The sequence below is a fragment of the Pan troglodytes genome, chromosome 3, assembly GCF_028858775.2.
Source record: "Pan troglodytes isolate AG18354 chromosome 3, NHGRI_mPanTro3-v2.0_pri, whole genome shotgun sequence".
Lineage (NCBI taxonomy): Eukaryota > Metazoa > Chordata > Mammalia > Primates > Hominidae > Pan > Pan troglodytes.
In genome coordinates, this window is record NC_072401.2 from 20350753 (window position 1) to 20363455 (window position 12703).

Sequence of the window (12703 nt, forward strand, 5' to 3'; positions counted from 1 at the left end):
TCACAACAGGCTTTCTTACGTAAAAAGTACCCACATCCATTTTGGTAACTATTTTAAACGGATCCCTATTTGACAAAACACGTACCCAACAAAAAAATCACCATAAACAAAGGAAGAATGAAAGTTACAAATTGGAAAAACAAAAGTTTGTCCAAATTACAAAGAAATAGGATTGATATTCAGAATACTTCAAAATCTTATATAGATTGATGTTTAAAAATAGAAAGCCTGAGCAAAGAATATAAACAGAAATGCAAAAAAAAAATCACAAGAAGAAACTCATTTTCACTAGTAATCATGGAAAAACAAACAAAAATAATGAGATGATAGATTTTTGGCCAACAGACTAGCAGGATCTTAAACATTCACATGAAAGAATTATGTATACTGCAGCTTTTTGGAGACATTTTTGACAATATGTGTTAAATTGTTTGAATACGCTTTACTCAGATGCAGTCATCATTTCACCTGTTAGATTTTCTCCTCTAGAATTAATTGCATTTGTGCGCAAAGAGGATTTTCATTATAATTATTTTAAAAGACAAGAAATAATTTGAATATCCTGCCATAGGTATAATGGTTAAATATATTATGGTACATTCATAAGACAGATGATATGCAGATATTAAAAATATAGTTCTATCATTTTTAAAAGAATATATTTACATATAATTAATATAAAAGAAGCAAAAGCATTCACATTGAAATTGAGATTTGTTTCTTCAGGGGCTGAAACAGAGATAGGAAAACCCAGGATAGGTCAAAAGAGAAATGTTTATTTGTATTATGTGATTCATTTTATCTTACATGGAAACCATGTCTTATGTGTGAAGTTAATCAATGTTTTAAATAAAAGAAAGGAAAAAAAGACTATGTTGTATCACCTCCTACAATTTTGGATGAAGGGAATAGAGATATCACTTAATTTAAACTCCTAAATTTAAGTGTGTAGGACTTAGGCCCCAAAATTTGAAATTAAAAAAGGACATGTTCCTTGTGTCCTGTTGACTCAATTCTGCTGATTCAAATCCAGTGTTCTTCCCTGCCCCTCAAATGCACTGAAAGTATTCTTTAATTTTAAGCACAATATCAGTAATTTTTGTGATTTAGATGACGATGATCCTGAGGGTAGTAAGTCTTCAATAAGTATAAACAGATGGGTACATCCCCACTATAGGGAACAGAATTGGGTAGAAATTAATTATAACCACATTGCTTCCCCTAGATTAATCGTAATGAGCTAGTTGTGATGCTTCTACATGTACTGCATGATAGTAGTCAATTGAAGAGTTTATGGTCTTAATTATTTATTATTAAAGGGGTCATTTTGAGGTACAGAGTAACATTCAATTAGAAAAAAAAAATAGAGTACATGCATTTGTTTAAACCAGAATTTACAAGGCAGAATGGTTGCAGACCCAACAAACATTCACAAGATTACCTCAAGAACTGGAATTTAGTGATGATTCTACCAGTGATAATATAAGACAATGTGAATTTTTTATTTTTAATTTTTGGGGTACATAGTAGGTGTATATATTTATAGGGCACATGAGATGTTTTGATACAGACATGCAATGTGAAATAAGCACATCATGGAGAATGAGGTATCCATCTCCTCAAGTATTTATCCTTTGAATTACAAATAATCTAATTACACTCTTTGGGTTCTTTTAAAATGTACAATTAAGTCATGATTGATTGGAGACACCATGAATTTGTGAATGTGGATATTTGCTGTAAGCTTCTAAATAGTTCAATTAAGGAAAAAATCAAATCTGTCTGCAGATAATTCAACATTGCAATGTTGGGTGGGATCAACTGCTTTACCCCTACTCCGCATTTCAGCGGAGAGGTTTTCTGCTGTTCACATTTACTAAAAGAGACCTGAACCTTTGATGTTCAACGTAAGGATCAAGTAACAACCAGGGACCACTTCAGTGCAGGAGGGAAAAAACAGCATTTGGCTCTAGGTCTAAATTCTACTCCATTGTTCATTTACCAAAACCAAAATTATAATAAAAACAAGATTATGGACTTTATATAGGCCTATAAAATAACTCTGGAAAACTGCGGATCCGGAAAAAAATCAAAAACTTCAGTATCAACTGTAAAACTTTCTAAAAATGAAACAATATAATAAAGAACAGAGGTAGAATTTGGCTCTGAATTGAGTTGCCCACCTGCAAGTTATTTTTAGGCGTCCCCAAGATGGAAAGGAAAACATTAAAAAAAACTTTCCACAAGTCCCCCTCACAAGTGCTCTGTGGTTGAATCTTCACTCTGAATCCAAACCAAGCCTCGGGGCAGGTATGCAAGGACTTTGAATAAACTAAGGTTAGAGGAAAACAAACAAAAGAAGATAAAAGGAAAGTCAAACTTGTTCATGTGTAGACAGAAAGAAAACGATTTTAGCTAATTATTTTAAAGGTTTTTTTTTATTTTCTCCTTATTCATGCTCGAAGATAATTATTATGCTCACTGACAAACAGGCCATGAGACAGGTTACTTGAGGGAAAGCTTTCTCTCTCTTTATGGCTTCCAGAAAGTACCCAGATTGGGCAATAGAGATTTATTTTTCAAATTGGGTGGAAGAAAGAGAAGAAAAAAAAAGAACCCCGTGATGAGAAATGTCCTTTGTCTCTTCTAATATACTTTCTTTACAAACCCTAACTGTGGTATTAACGAAATGGCAATGAGATCAAAAAGACAGTGCCCACTTATAATGATTCTTCTATTGGGAGGATGACACATCCTAAAATTGTCCAACAACAACAAAATTTAGCCCGAAAACCATTATTAGTGGACCTGATTTCTTTCCCAGGAAATTCTAAAAACTGCATTTCATATTACAATAGGCTAACAATTCAACATATACCCCCTTCCAAGACTAATTTTTGGGGTAAATGGAGTATATTCAGAAAGGTCCGGGTTAGGTTTAGGTACAATGTAGAGGCTTCAGGTTAATTAACAATGTGAGGAAACTGTGAACCTAGGAGTTTTCTCTGCAGCCCTCCCCAGTCTGGCTTCTGTCACCACCACCCCCATGGAACCATTCTTGGAAGGTCACCAACATCCCTTTGCCAAATGTTGTGGACACTTGTCAGCTCATCTCACGCAGCCTCTCAGCTGGCTGCCCCTGCCTTGATGTGGTCACACTCTGCTCCTTTTCCTCCTCCACTTCTGGCCGCTGCTTTTCTGTCTCTGTGTTGTGTCATCTGCTTCTATATCTTGCCTTCCGTCTACAGGCACGCAGGAGGCTTCAGTCCTCAGCCTCTTTGCTTCCTGGTCTTCACTCTCTTCCATTTAATCACAACTCTCAGAGCTTTTAATACCACCTCAAGCCTCTGCCTCACTTAAAAATCTGCCCTGAGCTTCATCCTCTTATATCCCAGTATCTGATTTCTCTAACAAAATAATGAATAATCATTAAAAACTTAATATGGTTCAGAAAATAACTCTATTTTTTCTCTCAAAACCTGTTCCTTTCCTTCTCTTCTACTTTGTTAAATAACAATACAATAAAGACTTAAAAAGTCATTCTTAAATCCTCCTTTTTCCTGAGCCCTGACAGTCAATCCATAATAAATCATTTATGTCTGTCTCTGCAAACATACCTCAAATGCGTTCTCTTCTCTCCCATCTGCACCGCTACTCACTTGGCCTCAGGTCCTCTTCATCTTCACCTGGAGTGTAGCAATTGCTTCCTAACTGCCCCCTCAGCCCCCGCTTCTGGAAATGCCCACCTTTAATCTGGTTTGCACACAGCAGGTAGAGTAATTGTTTTAAAAGTGTAAATCGTGTCTTGCAATTGAACATGAGCAAATAAAATTTCTCCTTTGGTTAACATTCTTTAATGGTTTTCTCCTGTAGCAAATCCAAAGTTCTCAATAGGATCTCAAAGGCCCAACCTTATTTTCCCTCTCCAATTCACATACTACCTACCCATTATGCTTATAACCCTTTCTTTTCCTCAATAAAATCAAGCTCTTTACTTCCCCTGGGCCTTTGCACTTGCCAGCCCCTGGCTCCTCACTCATCTTCAGAATACTGGCTCCTTCTCATCTTCAGGACTTAACTTTCCCCATCACCGTCCACAGTTTGTGTCTCCTGTATTAGATAGTTTATTTCCTGCAGAACCCTTATCACTGAAATAAACTTGGTTTTGTTGTTGTTGTTTCTGTATTGCCTGTCTCCCTTACTGCTGATGAACAATCACTGCTGCTGTCAACCAGTGTCTAGCACTGTCACTGGTATCCTGTAGGCATTAAATATAGAAAGGTGAATGAATGATTGATTGAGTGAATAAATGAGTGTTGACAGCAGAAAGGGAAGGAGTAAAATATCACCTGCACAGTGGAACCCATAGTCCAGTGGTTGAGGTAGAAATGAACAATTAGTATAGGTGAAAGGAAAAACAAGAACAAGATGAGATGGTAACGCAGACAGGCTGTAACTTACCATTTTGGCAGGAAATGATTAAAGGTGATGTTTCTGAACCATTGTTTCCAGGGATGCTTATGGCACAAGGGTTTGCCTTCATGCCTGTGTTTACTGCACATAGTGCTGCTTCTTTTTTTTTCTTTTTTTTCATTTACCTCAGTAATTGTAAAAGGGCTTCAAGCCACATTTCCTAAGACACTTCTACAAACATTCTTAAGTCTGGCATCATACAGTGAGGTTACAGAAATGAGAACTGTGGCAAGCCCTGGAACATCACTGTGGAAGAGCAGTAACATTTATGGAAATGAATTGATAACATTCATTAAGGCTATTTTATTTTTTGAGCACAAAAATAGTTTTGATGAGATAGGATGAGTGAGAGGCTTAGAAGGAATGACTCTGTGGCAAGAAACAAGCATTCAGCAAATACCAGGAACTTTCTCTCAAATGCACTGCTACCATCACTGCCTAGCAAATCCCTACTGATCCTTCAAGAACCAGTTCAAATGTCTTCCTCTCTATGAAGCCTTTGCATTTGAGCAATCGCTTCTTCTACTGGGCCCCTATGGACTTCTATCATGCCACTCACTACAATGGATGGTGATATGTAGTTGACACATTGTATTAGTTAGCTCAGGCTTCCAGAACAATATACCATAAACTAAGTGCCTTAAACAACAGATTATTTTTTCATAATTCTGGATCCTGGGAAGTTCAAGATCAAGTGTCGGCCAATTTTCTTTTTGATGAGAACTCTCTTCCTGTCTTATAGGTGGCTGTCATGCCACTGTGTCCTCGCATGGTGGAGAGAAAGAGATCTGAAGTCTGCTCCTCTTCTTCTAAGGATACCAGTTCTATTGAAGTAGAACAGCCCGCTTATGACCTGTTAACCTTATTCCCTCCTCACAGAACCTATCTCCATATATAGTCACATTGGGGATTAGGCCTTCAACATACCAATTTGTGAAAGGACACATTTAGTAATAACACATGTCTATTTAATAGGATCAAGTCCTGGCCATGTTTTAATCCTAGCACTTGCCACTGTACCTAGAACAGATTAAGTTCTCAAAAGACAAATTTTCAATGAATGAATGAATGAGTGAATGTATGAATGAAGAAATCCTAGATAAAGTTGATACTATTTTGGAATATAATTTGATTTTTATTTTGTTGTACAGTTATGCCATTAGATTATTTTTGATTTATCAGAATCAGCAGCTTGCAGTGGAGAATACAAGTAATGTAAAGTTCCAAGATTTAACAAAATGAGGCTGGCTGTGTGACACCCAACTAATTTATTCTGTTATTTTAGTCATTAGATTAAAGACAAGCTACTATATTTCAATACTCTAAGTAGCTTGAATTTCATGTATTGTAAAATTAAATGCATTTCTTAGGATGGAAGAATTAGAAAGAATATTTTAAACATTAGAAAATCAACTGCTTCTCTTATATCTCATTTTACACTCAGCCTTGACCATGATATTTGATTTAGAGCCAATAAATATTGAAAACTCTATTTCAGATAAATAGAGTTCATGAGCTCTAACTTTCTTACTTGATGTTCTCAATAACTATTATCTTATTGCCTTAAGTTGCTCTCTTGAACACTCTGATAATTAAAAGAAATGAAAAATAATGCCCAATTTTGTGGTATTGCCCATGAATTAACCCATTGTATTCATAAACTCAAACCTCAGTAAATTTCCATTTGCTAAATATAAGAAGAAAGCATCAAAAGTATACACAAATGCTATTGCAAGAAAGAAAGAAAAAAAAAGAGTCAACCCGTAGGCTTACCCAAGGAAAAAGGAAAATATTTATATTTCTTTCAACTATCTATATAGTATCATGGAAAATACCTTTTCTAAATTAGAAATTACATAAACCTGTTCACCTTCCATCTTAGGAAAAAGTATTTACATGAAATCAGATATGGATAAAAATATTAAATATACATTTAAAATAGATATATCAATTTTCTCTCATTCTGACCATTGTAATTTCATACCCATGCTTTTTGTAACACCGCCACCCCATAGGCATTCTTCATCCCCAACACTCTGCTCTACTTTTTTAATTTTTTCCTCCAGCACTTACTGCCTTCTCACTAGGTAGCTGACTATGGGAATACAGTATGCTATGTAGTTGACTTCTTTATTATATTTATTTTTTAGTTTATGATTTGCTTACTGTAAAAATCCATGCTGTACTAGGACATGGGTTTTTGTTTTGTTTACTGATGATTTCAAGCTCCTAGAACACTGCCTGGCACAGAGCAGGCACTGAATAAATATTCACTGAATTTTTAAAGTATTTAAAGTGGTTATTATTTTTAAATGATGAGTATCTCCTTAGTCATTCTTGATTTCATCATGCACAAATTAAATCCACTGTAATTTTGTCAACATTTATAAATAGATGCCTATTTAATGTTTACAAATTCCCTAGTTTCAAATGTTAACATTTTTTGTTTAAGTATGATCTAAGGGAGAAATAAGGTAATTAAACAAGCAAACCAGAAAGTAACTGACAACTTACTTTCAAAAATATTCTGATGATCTAAGCTATGTACATTTCAATTAGTGATTTCTCCCCTATTACTTTATTTACCTTTGTGTGTTCTACTTTTATATCTATTCATTTACTAGCGTATTTTCAATTAATTATTACTCTATTGGCTTCATTCATTTAGCTCACATCAACCTATACATTTCTTAGTTGCAGGATTTTCTACAGAATACAAGCAAAGCATCATTTGATCAGGCAGTATCAAAGCCCAGCAAAAGCAAATTTGAATAGTCTGTATTTTCCATGTCATTTTCTTCCTATCCATTGCCTTTCAGCAATTCTAAGGTCAGCTCTGTCCTGTGCTCCATCTTCACACATCTTCATTCTGTCACTCAGCTGTCTTCTCAATTCTTAGCACTCTCTGAAGACAATTCACACTGCTAAGTTGTGATACTTACAGGAGGTTCTTCATTGCTCAAAGAATTTCCAAAACCTTGAATGTGTATCTGTTTATGGTAACATGATTCTTCAGAGGATTGATGATTCAGTCAGAGAATGAGACTTCTCTTGGATTTCATGGATGAAATGAAAATGGCATTTGGGCAGAAGTCCTGAGTGTAAGACCTGGCTTTAATACTTACCAGATACATGGCTTGGGTTAGATGCTTTTTAATAGCAATAGCCATGTCTACTCTCACAAGTAGTTATAAGATGCAATGCTCCTGAGAAAAGCTGTGCAAACTGTAAGCTGCCATACCAGGGTGTTCCAAATTCTCTTCTAAAATACATTAGGAGTTCCTTAATATGTTAATAAATGTTCTATAAAATATGGCCAAATAAACTAGAATGGGCATCTGAGCCTTTAATTTGCTAATGTATATAATGAATCTCTAAAAGGAAAATGTAGTGTGCTTTACTTTCTCAATTGTATTTTCTTAAATATAAAAGCCTTTCTCAAGCTTTATCAGTTCTTCTGCCCTGCAGAATAAAATATCCATTAAGTGCTGGGCCATAGAAGTGTTGATTATTTTGATACTATATAAGTAACTAATTAAATATTCAAACTGTTTAAAAGGCTGATCTACAGAAAACTGAAAGTTATTTGTTATGTATAGCTCTCTTTCTTTAAATACAACTTCCAATTTTGAAATTTTTGAGTATTCTTTATCAAAATATATTTATTCTATAATTCCTTTATAATAGCAATTAAAAGGATAAGATACTTGTCTAACTTTAACAACAGAACTGCAAGAATGTTGCAGTGGAAATGATGAAATATTGTTGAGGGAAATTAAAGAAGATCTAAATAATCAGAGAACAATTTCACATTTATGTGAAAGATTTATGTGGAATATCACATTTATGTGGAAGATTCAGTCTCTTACACATGGCAATTTATTTTCAACTGATCAATAGATTCAACACCAACCCTATCAAAATTCCAGGAGGCCTTTTCACAGAAAGTGAGAATTGGTCCTAAAATTTATATGGGACTGTTGATGTTTAATTTTATGTGTCAACATGACTGGGCTAAGGGATGCCCAGATAGCTGGTAAAATATTATTTCTGGGTATGCCTATGAGTATGTTCCTGGAAGTGATTTATTATTTGAATCAGTAGATTGAGTAAATAGGATCTGCCCTCACCAGTGTGGATAGACATTATCTAATCTGTTGGGAGTTAAATACAGCAAAATGGCAGGAACAAGTGAATCCTCTCTGTTTTCTTGAGTTGGAACATCCAAATTTTCCTGCTCTCAGAAATTACAGCTCTTGGTTCTCAAGCCTTCCAATTCTGGGACTTACAGCAGTTCGCCCCTCTTCCACTCCCATTTCTCAGTCCTTCAAATTTGGGCTGAATTACACAACCAGCTTTCCCAGTTTTCCAGCTTGCAGATGGTATATTATAGGACTTCTCAGCCTCTATTATCTTGTGAGCCAATCCTTAGAATAAATCTTCTCTTACATAGTTACATATATCTTACTGATTCTGTTTCCTTGAAGAACCTTGACTAACATGAGATTGCAAAAAACCTAAAACAGCCAAAATAATTTTGAAAAAATAGAATGGAGCTGAGAGACTCTAACTTTACAATTTCAAAAGTATTGGAAAGCTACCGTAATCATGACAGTTTGATACCAGGATAAGAGTAAATATGCAGGTCAACTGAACAGGATTAAGACTTCAGAAATAAAGCCTTATATTTATAGTTAATTTACTTTTGACAAAGGTGTCAAGGAAAAGGATAGATATTCTATTGATGGTACTATGATAATTGTTCATCCATGATAATATGAACTTAGATTTTTACCTTTCACTAAGTAAAAATTAACTTAAAGATTATTATAATTTTACAAAAAGAGTTAGTTATGACAGTAAAACTTTTGGTAAATACCATAGGATGAAATCTTCTGAAATTTGGGTTAGGCAATGAAGTGTTAGCTATGACACCAAAGCAAAGTTAATGTAAGAAAGAAAAGGTGATAAAGTAGAGTTCATCAAAATTCAATACATCTGTACTTCAAAAGACATCATTAAGAAAATGAAAAAAAAAGTAACACTAAAATATCATATTTTGTAAAACACATACCTGATAAGGGCTTGTATCATGAATATACAGAGATTGCTTATAGGTCAATAATAAGAAAATGAGCACCTAAATAAAATAGGCGAAATATTTGAATGAACATTTTAATAAAGAAGATATAGAAATGGCTAACAAGCACAAAGAAAGAAGCTCAACGTAATTATTCATTAGGGAAATGTAAATTAATGCCACAATGAAGTACCATTTTAAATCTCTCAGAATGTCTATAATAAAAAAGACAGAAAATAGTAAATAAATTATAGAAATGGGATCCCTCATATATTGTCAACTGTGGCATACACTGGTGTTGCCACTTTGGAAATGCTTTGAGAGTTAAAAATACATTCACCATATGACACAGGCTTTCCACTCTTAGGTGTAAGATTCTCCCCGGGGCCTGAAAGTTTAAAGAGATAAATAAGTCCTCCCTTCTCAGGCCAGTCCCAAGGTGCAAGGCTACTTGCGCCAGCAGCGTGCGCCAGCAAGATAGCAGAAGCAAGAAGAGAGCCAGCCAGAAGACAACTACCCTGAAGATCCAGAAAGAGGCCATTCGGATACAATGTAGCAGTTATGTCATACTAGGACACTTCCTGTTTCCAGGAGACTATAAAACCTTTGCCCCATCCTCCCTTGGGACTGATGCCATTTTAGGCCTTAGCCCACCTACACCCAGGCGCTCGCTAAAACAGCGTGTTGCTCCATACTGCCTTGTGCTGTCTGTTGGCGCACTCTCCAGGTTCAAACCGATACAAGAACCTTACATATGGTGCCAAAACCCAGGAGGGGCTCAGGTCTGCGTCCTCTGTGGACCTACCCCTCCACCCCAGAGAGCAGGCCACAGCAGCCAGAAAAAGGAAGTTTCTCAGCCTCCAGTCGCCTCTCCGTGCATGCACATTGGTCATTGATCTCGCCTACTGGTAAATTTCCCCGGGAACCTGGTTAACAGGGGAAAAGCCGCACGGCCTCTCTTGGTTTCTCCAGTCCGAAAATCCAATGTTAGTCCAAAAAGGCTCTGGCATGTTCCAGGCACTCGCTGATCATCTGGTCTTAGGGGCATACCTCTAAGCCATTTGATCCCGTTCTGGAAACAAAAAAGGCAATGGCGATAATCACTCCCTTTATCGTCTCCTTCCTTCCATCCAGGACGGTCTCCTTTTTCCCTGTTCTCCCATGCCTACCCTCTGTTATGGGAAACTCCTGGTCCTCCATTCCAAAAAAACAGCCCTCTAGGCTGCCTCATTAACAACCTGCAAACTTTAGGCCTCAGGCAACATATCCACTCTAAGTGCCTTGTCGTTTCTTGCAATTCAGTCTGGCCACAATACAAATTGGATAATGGGTCCAAATGGCCCACAAATGGAACATTCGACTTTACAGTTTTAACTGACTTAAGCAATTATTACCGACGACTGGAGAAATGGTGAGAAATTCCTTATGTCCAGGCCTTTTTGCACTCAGATCACAACCTGACCTCTGCGATTCTTGCTCACCTGTTCAAATCCTTCTCCTTCATTCTCACCGCCCTGATCGCCTTTCTCCTCCCGACCCTACCTCTTCTATCCGGTTCAATCCAGCTGACTGCTGCCCATCCCTCCCAGCCCCTACCTCTTCCTCTCAACCGTCTTCTTTAACCCCCCAAGCCTCCATGTTGTCTTCTCAGCCACCATCTTCCCAGCCACCATCTTCCCAGCTGGCATCACCTCCAAAAGTACCCACTTCTTTTCCTACGCTTTCCTCTCCTCAGGACAAGTCTAGTATTGTCGGTACTCATTCTCCTTCCTCCCCACCCTCTCCTGAAGCCTGTAAACCCATCCCACCACCTTACGCCCCTATCTATCCTCCACTGCCTATCAACTCAACCCCCTCAGCAGGAACCCTCAGCAGGAACCACTTCTGACTTCTTCCTTCTCTCCCACCCATACTCACTTGGGCGCCATATTTGGCCCATGCCCCACCCTTACTTCAGTGCCAGTGCTAGAGTGCCCCCTTCAGGAAGCAGCAGGAGCTGAAGGTATTGTTAGAGTTCATGTTCCCTTCTCCCCCACTGACCTCTCTCCAATTAACAAAAGACTGGGCTCATTTCCACAAGACCCTATCTCATATTGAGTAGTTTCAGTACCTTACCAAGTCTTATGAACTAACCTGGCATGACATCTACGTTATCCTGTCTTGCACCCTCACCCCAGAAGACCAGACAGTATCTGGACCCTAGCTCAGATGCATGCTGATACAATTCATCACTACGCTCCTTCCCAGACTACTGGTGCAGAGCCAGTCCCCAATCAGGACCCCCACATGGATTATCAAGACGGGGCCTCTGGATGCCACCATCGAGACCACATGATTATGTGTCTCCTTGCAGGACTCAAAAACGGTGCCCATAAAGTAGTAAACTATGAAAAACTTTCAAAAATCACCCAAAGTCCTGATGAAAACCCAGCCCTGCTTCTCTTTCATTTAACTGAAGCCATGAGAAAATATACCAGCCTAGATCCAGCCAGCCCAGAAGAAATCACTATCTTAAACCTTTGGTTCATCCCCCAATCCACTCCCAATATTCGGCACAAGCTTCAGAAGCTTGATGATGACCCTCAAACCCTACAACGAGACCTTCTTAATTTAGCCTTCAAAGTATTTAACAATTGTGATGAGGAAAGTAAAAGGCAAAAACAGGCAGAGTTTCAAACGCTTGCCTCCACCATCAGGGGCCCTGCAGGCCCTCGGGGCTGCAGCTCCTCACAGAAGCCTCCTAAAAATCCACCTCCACCTGGTGCCTGTTTCAAGTGTGGCAAGGAAGGCCACTGGACCAGACAATGCCCACACCCAGGTAAGCCCACCAGGCCATGACCCCTCTGCAGAGGACCCCAGTGGAAGCTGGACTGTGAACAGCCCCTGCAAGGACCGCCCTCATCCCTTCCTAAGCCAGCCACAACCTCCTACTCGGATCTCATTGGCCTTACCACTGAAGACTGACAGTGCCCTGGAACGGACACCACGGCAACTACCATTGGTTTATCTGAGCCAAGGGTAACCCTAATGGTGGCAGATAGGCCAGTATGTTTTTAAATTAATACCAGGGCAACCTACTCTGCTTTACCTAATTTTTCAGGAGCCACCCAGTCTTCCCAAGTCTCTGTTGTGGGAATTGATGGACAAGTC

The 12703-nt window shown here is 38.0% G+C and overlaps 1 long non-coding RNA gene and 1 pseudogene across 1 annotated transcript in view; both read left to right on the forward strand.

Annotated features, from left to right (window-relative positions):
- LOC129143704 (uncharacterized) overlaps nucleotides 1-12703 on the forward strand; it is a 475731-nt gene that overhangs the window by 422294 nt on the left and 40734 nt on the right. The window lies entirely within an intron of this gene.
- LOC129143875 (transcription factor NF-E4-like) lies at nucleotides 9669-12631 on the forward strand (annotated as a pseudogene).